The 18904-nt window shown below is 36.0% G+C and overlaps 1 long non-coding RNA gene across 2 annotated transcripts in view; it reads right to left on the minus strand.

Annotated features, from left to right (window-relative positions):
* Positions 1 to 3223: 3223 nt before the first annotated feature.
* LOC144284004 (uncharacterized) overlaps positions 3224 to 18904 on the minus strand; it is a 50309-nt gene continuing 34628 nt past the window's right edge. For both annotated transcript variants that reach the window (XR_013352486.1, XR_013352485.1), the window contains one exon: positions 3224 to 3245. This is a non-coding gene — a long non-coding RNA (uncharacterized LOC144284004). The remainder of the gene's footprint in view (positions 3246 to 18904) is intronic.

Raw genomic sequence — 18904 nt, forward strand, 5'->3', positions numbered from 1 at the left:
TACTTGACTTGAAGGACATCATACTCTATTTTTTTCTTCTCTTTGCTGGGGGCAGCTTCTCAGTTTCTTCATCTGGTTTTCCCTTCTGTCCTGGCCTTCTAGGTAATATAGGACTTACTCTTTGGAGCTCCATCCTTTTGTACTTACTCTTCTCATTTTGTGGTCTTATCTAGTAGCCTCACTTTAAATAGCATCTGTAGGCTGATGTTTCCCAAATTTGTATGGCAGCCAGGTCTTCACTCTTCCAGACTTGTAATTCCAACTCCCAGCTGTTACACTCAGCACACCCACCATTAAAAAGACATTTCAAATTGAGCATATGACCTTCCTCTCTAAACATACTCCACCCACAGTCTCCATTTCAGTTAGTGCTGAATGTACATGTCACGTAGCTTAGGAAAATCTGTCAGGAATCGGTTAGGAAAACCTCCTGTCTCCACCACAGTAGATATCCAGAATCCTCCGATAATTATCACAATTCCTACTATAAGGCCTTTGCCAAAGCAGCATTTGCTCTTCTCTGTTATTGACGTATTTTTATAACTTGTCTTCATTTTTTTTTCTCTTTGCCAAACCTCAGGATGCAACCAAGTAGGCTAGATCCTCTTACTTCTCTGCTCTAAACCCTCTAATGGCTTTCCACACAACCTAAAGTAAAGGTCAGGATTCTTTCAAAAGCCTAGAAGGTCCTACACAATCAGCCTCATCCATTACCTCTCAAATGTCATCTCTTCACATCTGTTTACTTAATCTGCTCTGGCCACATTGGCCCTCTTGCTGTGTGTGTGTGTATGTGTATGTTTCCCACATTTTATACACAATTAGAACTTGATACAATGTTCCTGTTTCCTCAGATACTTGTATGCCTTGTTTTTTTCCTCCTTCAGATTTTTACTTACACGTATTATTAGTGAGGTCTCCCATAATCATTTTATTTATAACTGGAAGCTTTCAACCTCTCAAACTCCTTTATTTTTGATTTTGGAACTTAAGCCCTCCCACTGTGCTGCATGTGTCTATTTATCCATTTATTTTTTTGTCTTCCCCTCACTCAGTTCCACTTGTGGATAGATGTTTGTTTATCTATTCACACATTTAAAATAAATATATATTTATGGCTAAGCACTAATTTTTCTAACCAATGGAAGATGGATCTGAAGTGTGAATAATGAGATAATTTCAAGTGTTGAATAATTAAAGTAGCTTTTATGTGCTGAAGATTTGTAATATGTCAGCCTCCAGATGAAGAGCTATTCACATAGTATCTCACTTAATCATCACAGCCATCCATTTAAGTACATTGTTTTTTCCTCAAATTTTCAGGCAAGGAAACTAAACAAGAGATAGTAATTACCAGTATGATGATAAGGTTAGTATTGGAACCCAGGTGTTCTGATTTGAGAGCCCATATTCTCAGCCATTACAGGAACATCTGACATGTTCTACCAGGGATTCTTCCTGAGTTTTGCTTTTGACTTGCTTTTTATGGGATATTATAGATATTTGTGAACAAATACTGTTTATTTCTCCTATAGATTACACTCTGTCAGTGAGAGATCCTTTCTTAGTCAACTTTGTATATAATGTCCAAAGCAGGGTCTTTCACAAGGAAAGAGCTCATTAAGTGTTGGCTTAAGAAATGTAAACCAACATTTGATGACTGATTGAAATTAAAATAGTAACTTCGCATTATGGAGGTTTGATTCTAGAAACACAGGGAAGCTGTCCAATTTCTATCCTTTTTCTTTCAATTAATCCTTTTGATCTATTGCATGCTAAGAGATAGAAGGAATACTTTCTCTGGATATTGCCAAGTTTATCTTAAATGTTGAATAGCATACAGTTTTCTGCATCATTCATAAAAATTGAAGGGATTGATGTCCATAAAACTTCAATTATGCAGGTTAAAGACTTCATAGTTAATTCATGGCAAAGCACTCTCCTAGCTTTGTGATATATAAAAAGATGATATAAGTAAATTTGTCTTTCAATTAACTTGAAAAAAATCTAATTGCCATTAAGATACTTCTCTCACCCCAAACATAAACTTTCTTTAAATATTATTCATCAGGAAAATAAAAGCTTCTAAAGTGTTTTTGAATTAAAATTATAGAACCATCACACTTTGGTAGGCTCCCCATCATGAGTTATGTAATTGTTATAGTTACATTTTTTCTGTCATGGGCAGCTTTGAATTTACAGCTCTTAAAAACTCCTAAAAGGACACAAATAAAATTTTAATGGGCATTTCAGCGAAGTCTTTCTGAATTTTGTATTAGATTTCCCTTTAGCCTTGGGTAAAGCCATAAAAAAAATTGCCTGCTTAAAAATGTAATCATCACACAGGAACCTTCCTAAAGTCAGCATCAAATAGAATAAAATATATTTTATTAATGATACAATTCACAAAATTACCAGCCCTGCCACTCTCTGCCCTCCAGGGACACCTCCTCCTCCTCTTACATGTACACCAGTCACTGGTGTTTGTTCGGTGTAATTTAACCTTCTGATTGCCTTGAATGTTTAATGAGCCAGATTAAGTGAAATGCTGATGAGGAGTGTTGACTCCTGTTGGTAAAGTGGACTAGTGAAATCCCTTTCTTGAGGCACAGCCCAAGCAAGGCCCAGTCCTAAATAAAGAACTAGAATCAGGAAAGGACAGGCAAGCTATGTTTGTTTTCACTTCTAAAGACAAGTTTTAATAAATAAATGGAGCCCATTTTCAAAAAGATCCAGTCAGACCTGGAAATCTGAGCCCTTTTCCAGATGCAGTGACCACATTCTCTTTACATGACTTATTTATTTCTCAAGGTATATGTCTAGGACTCATACCAAATTATAAGTGATCTCTCTTTTCTTTGGCCTCAATTTGTTTGGTTTATTCTAGTCTAAGAACTAAATATGTTTCTTCTTCAAATGTGTTTTCAGAGAAGGTGGAGGTGTACCTTCCTGGGAAACTAGTCCACGAGCCTGAGATTAGCTCCATTGCGAAGCTAACACCTTACTCTTACAGACTCCCAGTGAGGTTCTGTGCTTTCTTAGAGAGATAGAAAAAAATGCTATTGGTTAATACTTATCATTTGGCAAGCAATAAAATTTGATTGTAGTGATTTAATCTGGGATTCATTAAACACTGAATATGTATTATTTGTTAGATATTAAAATTGATTAGGCTTTGTCGGCAAACCAAAAAAAAAAAAAAAAGGAAAATAATTTTCTCAAGCAGTTCATAGTCTTAATAACACCTGGTGAATAAAAACATAGTAACTTAGAAATATCAAGTACAAATTTAAAGTACTGTTGACATGTTCAAACTCAAGAATTGAAATGCAAAATATAAAACCAGGGATATTTACAATAACAATATCCTAATATCTAACATGAACTTTACTATTGGAATTGAAGAAATGGTCAAAATGGCATGTTGATTGTCCTAAGAGTAAATTTCTACTGGCTATCTAGACTTCTACAGAAAAATAATTTTATTTACTGAACTTATTTAATCCTTGGTGAAATTATGTCTCCACTTCAGAAGACATAAGCCAATGAGAAGATAAACTCTTGCTTCCAGGTATCTTAGAGTAGAAGAATAAGTTACTTCTAACAGACAGAAGCTTTATGTGTATGTGTGTGGGGATTTCTAAGGGACATATATGGCAGCAAAGCCACAGTTACACACAGGAGCTTATATGATTATCCTTCTTTCCATCCTGTTCAGAAACAGCCCTAAAGACTCAGCTCTCCAAAAATAAAACCATGTGAGATTCAGAAGAAACTTTTAACAAGCATCATATCTGCTGTAAGATATATAGTTCACAAAAGTAGAATGTCTATATGATAATCCCAGCCTTAGTATAGGAGTGGGGAATTGGGAAATACTTAGCACTACTTTCAACTATTCCTCTATTCTTATGCTCCCAATAAGGTGGATTGTGAAGACAGTAAAAAAGTCAGTTGTTTCCAAGGGTTGGGGTGGAGGAAGGATAAATAGGTAGAGCACAGATTTTTAGAGGAGAGAAAACACTCTGTAAATTGTTAAAATAATGGATACATCTCATTATTTGTCATGACTATAGAATATATATAATAAGTCCTAAAGTAAATTATGGAGTTGGGGTGATTATATGTCAACACAGGTTAATCAGTTTAACAATGCACCACTCTGAGGAGTGATGTTGATAAAGAGGGACACTGTGCAGGTGAGGGTGAATTACTATAGTAATGTCCTTGGAGAGATAGGATGAAGTCTAATATTAGGAATACCTAGGATGCTAAGTGAAGAGGCAGGACATCATGGAAATTTTACCCTGAGTATTTAGATTTGCTCAGAGAACAAAGAAACTATAGGCTAAGAGTATTTCAGAGAGAGGAGAAAGTGTGAATCATTTTCTAGAAGGGTGCTACTTTTTCCTAATCTTTTGGTAAGGTGTGTAGGGACTGTCTGCCAAGATAGCTGGTTATCTGGTCATCTCAAATTGTCATTTTCTTTCTTTGCTGAGATAATTCAAAGATTCACTTTTGCCACTATACTGTTTTCAGAGAACAAGGATCATCATGCCTTTGTATCATTGACACTTCTATTAGTGTCTGGCACATAGTGGACATTGAATCAGTGTTTATCAAATCAATAAATATTTTAGGACCTTACTACATTTGTGTATATTGCTAACTTTTTACATAGCTGTTTTTTGAAGGTATGTGTCATGTTAGTCTCGAATACTTCCCAGCACTAATTATCCAGCTCTATCTAGAATATTCTTTCTCCTAAAATTAAAAAAGAAATGTGCTATCTTTTAGAGAATATTTTAATGGCCCATACCCTGTAAATATTCCCATTAAGGAAAGTCTTTTTTGCTGATTTCTATCCTAGGGCTGAAATTCCAACTGTTTTTAGTGTATTATCAGCATGAAGCATTCTGACACAGAGGAAAGAACATACTGTTTAAAATCAGAAAGACTGTAATTGGAAATTATGGTTTTATTTTGAAATTTATTTTAGCACTTTCATGGCCTGTGTCTATAGACTGGAATTACACATTAAATGAGATACTGTGGTCCAGTTCAAAGTCAGTATACAGTGGGTATTCAATAAATTGTAGCTAAGCAATCCAGTGCTTGAATATTATGCTTCTATTTTTAAGACAAGTTGTCATTGAAAGTTGTCCAAATAGAAATCACATGTTACCTTGGACTATATTTTGTTCAAGGAAGAATCACTTGAGTGTAATCCTATTTTTATCTAAATGTAAGACACATAGGTACCCAATGACTCAGAAAAAAAGACTGTGATCAGATTTTTTTATGTCGGCTGAGAAAGCCCAATTACACTCAGTGGATGAACTTTGGACAAGAAGGCAAGCTAAAGAACAATGGGCAAATAGATCTCTCCAACTGAAAACCACCAAGGCTTCTACAACTGTTTGAAACAGAAAAAACATCATCATATCAGTGAACAAGATAGCTTTAGACTGGCTGAACCACTACTTCACTGGTTGCTCAGAATATAAACAGCAGCAATGAAGTAACCCTTTAGTAGACATTATATCCTCTACTGTTTTGCCGTAATGCACTGGAGCAGAGTAAGGATCCTTAGTTTCACAGACAATCCTGCCCCACTATCAAATGGAGATTCTAGTCAGTAGTGATGTGAAAAAAAGTTAAATGTGTACCTTTACTTGATAGTAGCAGTTAGATTGTAACAATTACATTATTGTTACTAATAATATTATAATTATTATTACTTAATAGCTTCATATAGAGAAACTCCATGGGAAGAACAGAATGTCCACTGTTTTCCTCTTATATGTATCTCTTGAGTGTCAAAGCTTTCTCTGAAGCTTTTTTTTTTTAAATCTCAGACATCCAAGCTTCTGATCCCAACTCCATACCAATTTTCAATAAACTCTTCTACTCTGCTTCTTTTTCAAAATACTCCATAGACCAGAAATAAAGAAGAAGAGGAAGAGGAAGATGAAGACAAAGATGAAGAGGAGGGGGAGAGGAGGAGGAAGAGGAAGAAGAAGAAGAAAAAGAAGAAAGAGGGGGAGGAGGAGGAGGAGGAGGAGGAGGAGGAGGAAGGGAGGAGGAGAGGGGGAAAAGGAAGAGGAAGAGGAAAAGAAAAAGCAACTGGATATTTTTACTTCCTCTGGAGAACATGTCATCATATCTTGCCTTCCTAGAAAAGCCATAAACTCTTAGTAGGTAGGTAGTATTTTATGCTTGATTTATGGTTAGTTCTACATAACATCCAGTACAGTGAGTAGATTTATGATTGATGGATTGGTTAGTTGTGAAAACATATTTTATAGTGGGCAGTGAACCCAGGAATTAAGAAAGCTCCCTGTCACAGCTGGAAATTCCAATATCCCGTTGGTGCTAATTCTGACTTTCCCATTGCTTTATAATCTGATACATCTGTTTCTCATCAGCATTCACCAAGTGCTACTGTTCATGTTTTTCTTTTCTTCATGTTGACTTCCTTTGCTGCCATGCCCTCACCACTACCACCACCACCACCACCCCCCAAAAAAACACACACTGGAAATATTTTTGGTGGTATAGTACATATATTCTGGTTGCTTTTTGTGTAAAATGACAAGTCTATGAAAATTTAGTTTATACAAAGACCAACAAGAAAAAAAGAAAGCAGTTAACGTAAAGACTTTGACTCATCCTTCCCCCCACACTAACATTATCTCTTTGGAGTCTTTCTTCTTGTTTTTGTTATTCTATTCTGTGACTGCAACTATATTTAGTACCTTGACTATCTTCATTCTTAAAAGTGAAGAATCATGTCAAAGGTTAAGCATCATTTAATTACACATTTTAAAGAAGGTTAAAGGCATTAAAATATTTAGCCACCAGGTGAACCTCAGTAAAGTAACAAGGTTAGACAGGACAGTGTTCCAATTCAATAAGCAGCAAGCTGGATTTAAAGAATATAAGTGAATGGAAGAGAAAATGTGATTAAAATGTCAGTCCTGCCAATGGTCAATTACTTTTCCCAAAAATATACTAATAGAGTTCTTCAAGCAGTTTATTGTGTCTCTTATCTCCATCATCACCTTTCTTTTGGGGGCAAGTAAGGCCTCTAATAACATTTCCTAGTTTCTTACTGTTGAAGCAGATGTAAGCCTTCAAAAATTATGTAATTATTTGAAAACCAGGTGCTTGAATTTTCTGTCCTGGTTTATCTTCCTAAAAGGAATTTCAGCCATGAGACTTTCAGCCACCCAATTCTCTGATTCAGACTTGTAATGGACTGAAGAAAATGGGGTGGGTGATTGGGTAAATTGGGTAGAAATGACTCATAAATAGGACTATAGTAGAGGAGGGTAAAAATGGATATCTAGATTAAGTCCAAGGTGCAAAGAGTGGGTACTCACCACCATACCCCTATTCTAAAGAAGCTTCTCAGATATCAGACTACCCAGCATCATTCACCGCTCCCATTCATTATTTTAATTCACCGAGTTTATGTTTTTAGGACTTTGATTGTATTATTTGTTCACTTCAAGCATTCAAAAATGTATATACTTATCACCTTCTCTAAGCCAGTTATCATGGTAGGGAAAATGTTTTTGTTTGTTTTTTTTTAAGATTTTATTTATTTATTCATGAGACACAGAAAGAGAGAGAGAGAGAGAGAGGCAGAGACACAGGCAGAGGGAGAAACAAGCTCCATGCAGGGAGCCTGACATGGGACCCAATCTCGGGTCTCCAGGATCAGGCCCTGGACTGAAGGCAGTGCTAAACCACTGAGCCACCCTGGCTGCCCCGGGAAAACAATTTAAAACAATTAGAATAATTTAAAACAATTAGAATAATTTAAAACAATTAGAATGGGTGGCACCCAGGTGCCCTTGTCGGTTAACTATCTGCCTTCTGCTCAGGTCATGATCTCAGGGTCCTGCTTCTCCCTCTCCCTCTACCCCTTCCCAACTCAGGCACTTACATATTCTCTCTCTCTCTCTCTCTCTCTCAAATAAATAAACAAAATATCTTTAAAACATTAAAAAAAATAGAAGGTATTATGCTAAGTGAAATAAGTCAAACAGAGAAAGACAAATACCATATCATTTCACTTGTATGGGGAATCTAAAAACAATAAACAAACAAAACAGACTCTTAAATACAAAGAACTAGTGGTTGCCAAAGGGGATGTGGGGTGTATGGGTGAAATAGATAAAGGGGATTAAGAGACAAAAACTTCCCATTATAACATATATAAGTCACAACAATGAAAAGTATAGCATAGGGTATATAGTTAACAATATTATAATTACATGTATGGTTATAGATTATGATTACACTAATTGTGGCAAATGTTGAGTAATGTATAGAATTGTCAGATCAGTATGTTATACACCTGAAACTAATATAACATTGTATGTTAATTATACTTCAGTTAAAAAAAATAGAACATACATTAGGGGAAAAAATAGTCTTTTCAAAAATAGTGCTGGAAAAACTGGACCCCCAACATGCAAAAGATTGAAACTAGACCACTTTCTTCCACTATACACAAAAATAAACTCAAATGGATTAAATACCTAAATATGAGACCTGAAAACATAAAATTCCTAAAAGAAAACATAAACAGTAATCTCTTGGACATCGCCCTTAGCAACGTATTTATGAATATGTCAGGCAAGGGCAGCTAAAACAAAAATAAACTATTGGAACTATGCCAAAATAAAAAGCTTGTGCACAGAAAAGAAAAAGGAAACCATCTATAAAATAAAGGCAGCCTAGTGAATGGGAGAAAATATTTGTAAATGATATATCCAATAATAGGTTGATATGTAAAGAATATATAACATATTTTTAATATATAATATATGTTATATTTTTATATATATTAACATAATATATATAATTTAATGCATATAAAGAACTTATACAACCCAACACCAAAACGGGCAAAGGATCTGAATAGACATTTTTCCAGGGATCCCTGGGTGGCGCAGCGGTTTAGCGCCTGCCTTTGGCCCAGGGCGCGATCCTGGAGACCTGGGATCGAATCCCACGTCGGGCTCCCGGTGCATGGAGCCTGCTTCTCCTTCTGCCTTTGTCTCTGCCTCTCTCTCTCTCTCTCTCTCTCTCTCTCAGTGACTAACATAAATAAATAAAAATTAAAAAAAAAAAGAAGCCATACAGACGGCCAATAGACACATGAAAAGGTGCTCAACATCACTAATCATCAGGGAAATGCAAATCATACCTGTCAGAATGGCTAGAATAAAAAAGATAGGAAATAACAAGTGTTGGTATAGGTATGGAAAAAAGGGAACTTTCCTGAACCATTGGGAATGTAAACTGGCGCAACCACTGTGGAAAATAGTAAGGAGGTTCCTCAAAAAATTAAAAATAGAAATATCACAAAATCCAATAATTCCACTACTGGGTGTTTGGCCAAAGAAAACAAAAACACTAATTCAAAAAGATATATGCACCCCTATATTTATTGCAGCATTATCTGCAATAGTCAAGAGATAATGGAAGCAATGCAAGTGTCCATCAATAGAAGAACCAATAAAGACATGGTATATATACATTAGAATACTACTCAATCATAGAGAAAAATGAGATCTTGCCCTTTGTGACAACATAGATGGACCTAGAGGTATCATATTAAATGACAAAAGACAAAGAAGAACAGATATATGATTTCATTTATATGTAAAATCTAAAAAGCAAAACAAATGAACAGATAGAATCAGATTCTTAAATCCAGAGAAACAAATTGGTGGTTACCAAAGGAATGTGGGGGAGGGGCAACAGGAAAAAGAGATAAAGGAAATTAAAGGTAGCAAACTTACATATAAACTCTAAAAAGCAAAACAAATGAACAGATAGAATCAGATTCTTAAATCCAGAGAAACAAATTGGTGGTTACCAAAAGGAATGTGGGGGAGGGGCAACAGGAAAAAGAGATAAAGGAAATTAAAGGTAGCAAACTTCATATAGTCATGAAGATGAAAATACAGCATAGAGAATATATAGTCCATAATATTGTAATAATGTGTGGTGACAGATGGTGACTACGTACATCATGGTGAGTATGAACAACAACAAAAAAAATGAAATAGCATATGATCCTTTTCCTAAAATGCTCACACAGTCTTCCTGGGTCACGTTCATACAAACAAATCAAAGCTTGAACCTAATGCAGTGGAGCATAGAAGAAAGAACACCCAATTGTATTTGGTGTAACCATCAAACCATCATAGATGCTTAGAGCTTGAGCTTTGGCACAATAAATGAGCAACAGGGAACACATGCCAGGAGAGAGAACAACAAGAATAAATGGACAATGGTATAAAAGAAAATGGCACTTCCAAGGAAATGCATTTGTTGTGATGACAGCAGCACAGGGTACATACAGGAAGGGCACCAATTACAATAACTGAAACTTAAAAAAAAAAATGTAAGTTGGGCACAGGCCATAATAAAAGAAAATATCACTATGGGAAGCTATTGAAGAATTTTGTTAAGGAAATTATATGATGGTGTAAGTAAGACCCAAGTCAAGGAAAATAATAGGATGATCATCCCCATAGTTGTGAAAAGAGAAGATGAAAGCCTTTGCAAAGGCAATGGCAATGATTATGGAAAAGAGGAAAGAGGTTGAGGATATATCGGAAGTTAAAATAGAGATAATTGAGTCATATAAAAAGATGGAAAGAAGACTAGAGGCACTCCCTGGTTTCTGATTAGTTTCTGGATAGCTTAGATTGTGTTTAATAAAATCAAGAATATAGGAGGATGTACAAGCTTTAGTGGAAAAGATAGCATTCTGATTTGACCATGTATATTTGGAGTTATCTGTGGAATTCTCCAGGCATTGGCACCCATACATCTGTAATTCAGGAAGGGGTTCTGGTTTGGAAACTTGGTTGTAAGAATCATCACTAGATAGGCATTAGTAGAAGCTGTGTCTTTGTATGAGAAAGCATTCAAGGTTCTTACCAACCACATCAACATACAATTCTAGCATCATCTATGGCATTTTTCTAATCAATTCCTTTCCTACAAAGAACATATTCTTTTTACTATCTCAGCAAAAATGTTGTGCACTTGTACCCCTATGTCCATGTTCATACAATTGCATTTTCCTAAAAAAAAATCTTCCTCCTTGCCAACATATTACCTTTCCATTAAATTAAACCTGAGTCTCTCAGGGTACCTGGGGGGCTTAGATGGTTAATCATCTGCCTTTGGCTCAAGTCATGATCTCAGGGTCCTGGGACTCAAGCTCCACATCTGGTTCCCTGTTCAACAGTGAGTCTGCTTCTCCCTCTCACTATGCTCCTTATCCCCTCATGTTCTCTTTCTTAAATGAATAAATAAAATCTTAAAAAAAAAAGAATCCTGAGTCCTTCTTAGTCTGGGAACCCTTTTCTAGATAATTCAATCTCACGAATGCTTTCACTCCTTTCTAATTCCTATAGAATATATTGTCTATCTCAACTATTAGTTAATTATACCCTAGTAAACATTAATTTATAACTTTGCAATAATTTATATTAATGTACAATATAACACACATATAATATATATGTAAATATTTCTATTCTACAAACTTATTATTTTTACAAGCAATGGATTATAACCTTTATGGTTGTATGTAATGTACCATATCACATACAAAATTTTAACAGTATCTGCTGTGAGTTTTATAATATACATCTTGGAACAACTATACTGCTATTAATGCTTATAAGACCTCTACAAAACTGTTGTGAGATTCAAGTGAAATTTATGAAAAGTAAATACTTTATAATTGTAAGCTATTTTATAAATTTGAGAAAGATTATATATTAATTAGATAGTAAGTATGTAAAATTGCATACATTATTATTTCCTCTATGCACAATGAGTGAACAATAAAAATGCACAATAAGAAACTTTGGATCAGCTAATAGGACACTACAGGCCAAACTTTGTGAAGTATAACTTCAGAGTCTTAGACGGTTGGCCTCTAACAGTAGGACCCCTCTTTTATGATGAGGGAAACATTTGCATTCTGAACTCAGAAAACAGAAGAAAAGAACAATTCTAGGATCACAGATGTTCAGGAAAATATCATGTTATTTCCTTCTTACATTTCCTTACAATTATGTTTTAAAACATGATGGCCATTTGCACACATTTTTAGAATGTAGAAATGAACACAGAAAACAACTTTTAAAAATAAGAAGTTGGAAGTTTATACCCAACTTCTAGACTTATTGTAAAGTTTTAGTAATGAAGACTGTAGTATTGACACCAAGATAGGAAACTACAGCATGATGAAAGTGAATAGGATATCTAAAAATAAACTCACTTATTTGGTCAATTGCTTTTTCATTAAGATACCAAGAGAATTTATGGGAATAGCTTTCAACAAATGGGGCTGGAAAAATTGGATACCCATATGCAGGAAATGAACCTTAATCCTAACCTCACAGCTTAAACAAAAATTAAATCAAAATTGAACATAGGCTTTACTGTAAGAATTTAAAATCTAAAATGCCTAAAAGAAACAAAAGAGGGGCATCTGGCTGGCTCAGTGATTGAACATCTGCCTCTGGCTCAGGTTGTGATTCCAGAGTCCAAGGATCAAGTCCTGCATCAGGCTCCCTGCCCCACCCCGCCAACAGGGAGCATGCTTCTCCCTCTGCATGTGTCTCTGCCTCTCTATCTGTGTCTCTAATGAATAAATAAATAAAATTTTTTAAGAAAAAGAAAGTAAAGAAATCAGAAGAGAAAATCTTAGAGACCTTGGAATTGGCAACAATTTTTTAAATAGGACACAAAAATTATGAACTATAAATGTACAATTCAATAATAAATACAATTCAAGTACTTCATCAAAATTTGAAAAATGTGCTCTTCAAAAGATGCTTTGATAAAAATGAAATAACAAGCCAGAAACTGAGAAAATATTTGCAAACATATATCTGAGAAAGGCTTTGAGTCTAGACTAAATAAATATTTATAATTTGATGTTAAGAAGATAAGGAACCCAAATTTTTAAATAGGCAAAAATAATTGAATAGACATTTTACAAAGATGTGAATGACAGTAAATATGAGAAAAGATGCTCAAATCATTAGTCATTAGGAAAGTACAAATTCTTCTCACAACTACATATTACTGCATACCCACCAGAATGTCTAAAGTTTAAAAAGAATGATCTTATCAGTTGTTGGTGAGAACATAGGGCAATTAGAACCTACATTCACTGCTAGTGGGGATGTAAAATGGTTTAACTTCTCTGGAAAATGTTTGACAGTTTCTTAAAAAAGTTAATCATAGGCATAATATACAAGACCGATATTTACCCAAAAGAAATGAAAATTTGTGTCTAAACAAAGATATGTACATGAATATCCACAGCATTTTTATTTGGAATAGAAAAAAACCTGGAAACAAGTAAGATGTCCATCAATATGTGAATGAATAAATGATTTACAGTATATCCATACAATGGAATATTAGTCAACAATAACAAGGAATACATTATTGATAATAATATGCCTTAATAAAACTAAAAAAATACATTAAAGACCAAATGTCTACTTCAAACAAAAAACATGCCTATTTGTATGCTTTCTTGAAAAAGTAGAAATTACTGCCAGAACTTCAGCTATGTTAACCGAAATACCTGCTTTGCTTCATATTTCTCTTATTGACCCTCCAGAAGTCCCACATTCATGCTCCATATTGTGTTGGGTCAGTGGAAAAAGAAAGCCAGTGTTCCACCTAGAGACTAGGAAAGATATGTATCTGCCTCTAGTCTCACACACGTCTCATAAGGGCTCAGACTGGCACTGTGTTTGGATGTGAATTCTGCTATGTCAATAAAGCAGGAAGCATTTCTTCTCGCCAATAGTGATCAAGTAATTTCACTGATAAACTCCTTTCATTTGAGAAGTCACTCAACAAAGCAGGATCTATATGAGACACTTTTATCAGCCCCTTCACAAAGTAAATTCTGGACCTTTTCCTGCCATCCAGAATTCTATTTTCTGACATCTGTGTGTTTCCAGGTACATCTACAGATTATAGAGATGTATCATATTGACCACAATAAGGGTTACAACAGAAAGTTACAAGGACAGTATGCGTTATCTCCATAAGCAGTCTGAGTTTAGTCCACTTGAAGATAGAATATGCTATATATCCAAGAATGAAGGAGCTTAGTCTTCCTTGGAAGAAAAAGAAACTTACCAAAAGAGAATGAGAATTGGCTACTCGCCTTCACCAGGCTTTTTCAGTCTCATGCACTGAGAGGATCACTTGCTGACTGAGTTATGAGCCAACTCTGACCATGGGTAGTAGTATATCAAGAGATACCTTCCCATCATCAAGGAGCAGTGAGCCTGAAATTTCTTTCTGCATTAAATTTGGTGTCAGCTTTGAACACTTGTGTACTCGCTGAGTTGTAGCTTCCCATTACCCATCTATAAATAGTTTTCCTAGTCCTAAGGTTTGGTTTTCTGAATTGTCTGATTACATTTCAATTCACTTCAGTGAATAGTCACTAAATCTTACTCTGTGCATTGAATTCTGTTAAATCAAGGGACCACAGGGATAAATACTGACTGAAAACTTACCAGTTCATGAAAATAGAAATCTAAGAAATACATGGACCTTGATCCCAGTGGACTCCTTTAAAATGGAAGACTGATCACCAAGCTGCTTACTAATCCTGGTCACATACCTATTTATTGATTGGTTCCATACATCTCCAGGGACCACTTTCTTTTATTGACCCAAAGTTCTTGCAACCATACCAGGGATCATCTTGGGCTCCTTGGGTACTGATACACAATGTGTGTTTTCCAAAAGTTTGGACACTGTAGTTTGTATAATGGGCAATCTATCTGGAATCATCCTTTCTGTTAACTGTTAGTACAGTCCATTCCTGCCATCTTTATCTTCCCTAGCAGCTTGCTATAATGTTCCATGAATCTTTGTACCCAAGCCTGACACGCTAAGAAACTCTAGTCAGTTTAACTCCAAATATCATTATAATTCACTTTAATATTCAAATATTGTCCTTTACTCACCAGAAATTCAGAGAGGGCTTCCAAAGTAAGTGCAAATATCAAGGATCAAGAGCTTAAATGACAGCAGAGGCAAAAGAGACCATAATTTTATGCAAATGTTACAATAGAATAATTTGGGCATTGTAGAGAATGATCCAGAAAACTAATTTTTCTAGAATAGTGGAATCTGGCCTTGCTCTTTGACACAATAAAAGAAAAGAAATCATAGATAAGGAGATGCTCAAAGAGAGGGTTAATTTATAGGAACTGGTTATAAAGACAGGGGTTATTATCAGATGCATAGGAGAAAACTTTGGAAACTTTGGAATAGATAAAGGATACGGTTTTATATGACTCTGTAGTAGGAAGAGAAGAGAACAGGAAGGACACCTGTATGTATTGAGATATTGAAGAACATAAAGAAACTCAAGTCAGAAGTTTTCAATGCTGCTAGTATCATAACTGTAGTTAGAACCTTCAGGTGACATGTGTAGGGGTGGCAACCTAAGGAAATTAATAATGTGGAATAATGTGGAGCAGTGGTTGTGGGGGATGCAACAAAGCATCCCCCACATATAAATAAATAGATCAAGGATTACTGAGCAGCATGGAAGGCCTGACTGTGTTTACTTAGCATGAAATTGCAGTGGACCCAATTATTTTAGTTTTGTGACTTCCTTTGTCTACTGCTGGCAGCTCAGCAGAAAGAGTTGAGAATGCTTGATGGGGTTATCCTGGGTTAGGGATAAAGTAAAGTAAACAGGACAGAAGGTTGGGAGTGGTAGTAGAGAATTCTAAGATATTAATGAGATGTCACTGAATTGTCTGACCATAGGTCCTAGGCTTTGTAGGAAGGCAAGTGGATTCATTATAAGAACTGGAAAATTTTAAGGGATTCATATTTATGAAGAAAGTAAAAGGCATGTCAGCAAGAATGACGATTACAAGGGCCTTATAAAAAGTTGATAGTCAAAAAAAAAAAAAAAAGGCATCCCAGAGATCCCAAACTGAATGATAATGAGGTCTATTAGGCATTCTTACTATTATATATGTATTATGAAATAGAAGGATTGTAAAGGTCAAGACAACCATAAAAAAAAGAGGAAATGTATAAGCAAGATGCTATGCTCATTGTGAAAGAGGGAAACATCATGGATGTTGATAGATGAATGTGGTGAATGTCTTCAGTCACCTAAAGGATACTAAAAGAAAATGGCAAAAACCTCAAAAGTAAACAAGTTACTGAGTGAAGCCATAGTCTGGAAGTAGAGACAGCATGAGACAGGTTAAAAAAAAAAAGTATGACTCCATCAACTTGTCTCACGAATTGTCAAGGCAAGAGGACAAAGAATTTGGTAAGAAAGCCAGGAAAAGGAAGCCACTGGAGAAAGCCAATTTTCATTTAAAGCTAAGAAACGGAAAGAGCACAAACAGAAAAGTCTCAGATCAGAGGAAAATTTCCTTGCTTACAGTACCACAAAGCTTCCATGTAGGAGGAGAGATGGGAAATGTGGAGGGCTCCTAAGGGCAAGAAAAGTCCAACTTGAAAAAAAAGGGGGAGTGCTGAAGACAGGAAGGAAAGGATTTGTTCCTGCAACAGCAAGTGTTGATATGTGGCGTGAAGGAAGTATTGTCAAAGAATAAGTGGCCTTAGCACTACCCAACAATTCTTTGCTAAATTCCTTACACTTTCACCTTACTACTTAAGGATAGTAGTCTAATATTGAAAAATATATCACTGAAGGTTGGTGGAGAAAAGAAGGTAAAAAGTAATGTGAGAAATAAATTTAGAAGTCAATCAACTCTTACAATACAGAAAGTGAATTTAATGAAGTTAAATAACCTGTCTCAACTTCCCCAGCTTGGAACTAGAATTCACATCTTTTAACCATCTGCCCCTAATTAACTGTCAGTCAAACAGACTCGTATTTTTGCCCCATCTCTGCTATTACCAAGCTTTCTTTGCTTTATTTTTAGTCACTGCCTGCTCTTTTGCTTTTATTATTTTTTTTATATATAAGTCACACAAAAAGGCAGAGTGCTTGAATCTTCCTGTGTCTCTTGGTGGTAGGGCGAACTCATGCTAACAATACTGCATGGGGCCTCATTTCCTCTTATTTATTTTTTAACATTTTATTTATTTGAGAGAGAGAGAGGAAGTGAGAGAGAGCACGAGGAGGGGGAGGGGCAAAGAGAGAGGGAGAAGCAGACTCCCTGTTGAGCAGGGAGCCTGATGCGGGACTGGATCCCAGGGCCCTGGAATCATGACCTGGCCGAAGGCAGACACTTAACTGACTAAGTCACCCAGGTGCCCCTCATTTCTTTTTTCAAACAGAATGGCAGGATAGACTTTTATTTATTTATTTTTTTTTAAACAGCCTTTTTAAAAATTTATTTATGATACAGAGAGAGAGAGAGAGAGAGGCAGAGATACAGGCAGAGGGAGAGGCAGGCTCCATGCACTGGGAGCCCGACGTGGGATTCGATCCCGGGGATCTCGCCCTGGGCCAAAGGCAGGCGCTAAACCGCTGCGCCACCCAGGGACCCCCCAGGATAGACTTTTAAATCTGAGTTCAAGATTCTCACATTTCCACTGACAGTTTTTGTCAAAATCTTATTTTATTAAAATTGCACACAGCTACAGGGTTTTCATCCTAGCCTGTGCTTTCCCTTTTATTTCTCATATTATTTCTCTGTAAAATAGTATGTAAAACATTAACAGACTTTACCACTGACAAATGTTTGAACTATGTCTAGTCAGTTCCTCTTTCTGGGTCTCTAAGTCATTTGTACATGAAATGAAGAAGTTGTATTATACTATTTCTCAAGTCATAAAAGCAGATATAAGAATTTGCTATAAAACTCATCTTCTTTCCTATTCTCCCTTCCCTTTCTCCACAAGTGTCAGGATTTTCCGCAATCTCTATGGGTCCAAAAGTCTGGTCAGCTCTGAAATGGATGGTGGACAGAATCTACCCTAAGGTCATGCTGCCGTAACAAACAGCTCTCAAACTGCAATTTATACCCAAAGGGCCACAAAGTATCAGTTATGCAAGACCAGTAAGTTCTGGGAATCTAATATGCAGCAATACGACTATAGTTAGCAATATTGCATTGTGTACTAGAAGTTTGGTAAGAAGGCATATCTTAAGTAAGCCTCACCACAAAAGGAAACAAGAAGGATGGGATCCCTGGGTGGCTCAGTGGTTGAGCATCTGCCTTCAGCTCAGGGCGTGATCCTGGAGACCTGAGATCTAGTCCCACACCCGGCTCCCTGCGAGGAGCCTGCTTCTCCCTCTGCCTGTGTCTCTGCCTTTCTTTGTGTGTGTCTTTCATGAATAAATTAATAAAATCTTAAAACAAAACAAAAAGGTAACTTTGTGAGGTGATGACTATTAATTAGTTTGATTGTGGCGATTATTTCACATGTATATGAATATCATCAAAACATCAAGCTGTGTACCTCAAAAGTATACAATTTTTATTTTTCAATTATAACACAATTAAGATGAAGTTTAGGGACACCTGGGTGGCTCAGCCTTTGAGCATCTGCCTTCAGCTCAGGTCATGATCCCGGGTCCGGGATCGAGTCCCACATCACACTCCCTGCAGGGAGCCTGCTTCTCCCTCTGCCTATGTCTCTGCCTCTCTCTGTGTGTCTCTCATGAATAAATAAGTAAAATCTTAAAAAAAATTAAAATAAAGATGAAGTTGGTCATTTTATACAAAGTCCATTGTGGGTCTGAATGAATCCCAGATTAACATTTTTCCTTGTGAAATCTCAGTATTCCAGGCAGCTTGGATCTCTACGTCAGAACTCACTGCCAAATCCTGGGTGACTAGATAGTCAAGCATTGAAAACAAAA

This window comes from Canis aureus, chromosome 15 (assembly GCF_053574225.1).
Source record: "Canis aureus isolate CA01 chromosome 15, VMU_Caureus_v.1.0, whole genome shotgun sequence".
NCBI lineage: Eukaryota > Metazoa > Chordata > Mammalia > Carnivora > Canidae > Canis > Canis aureus.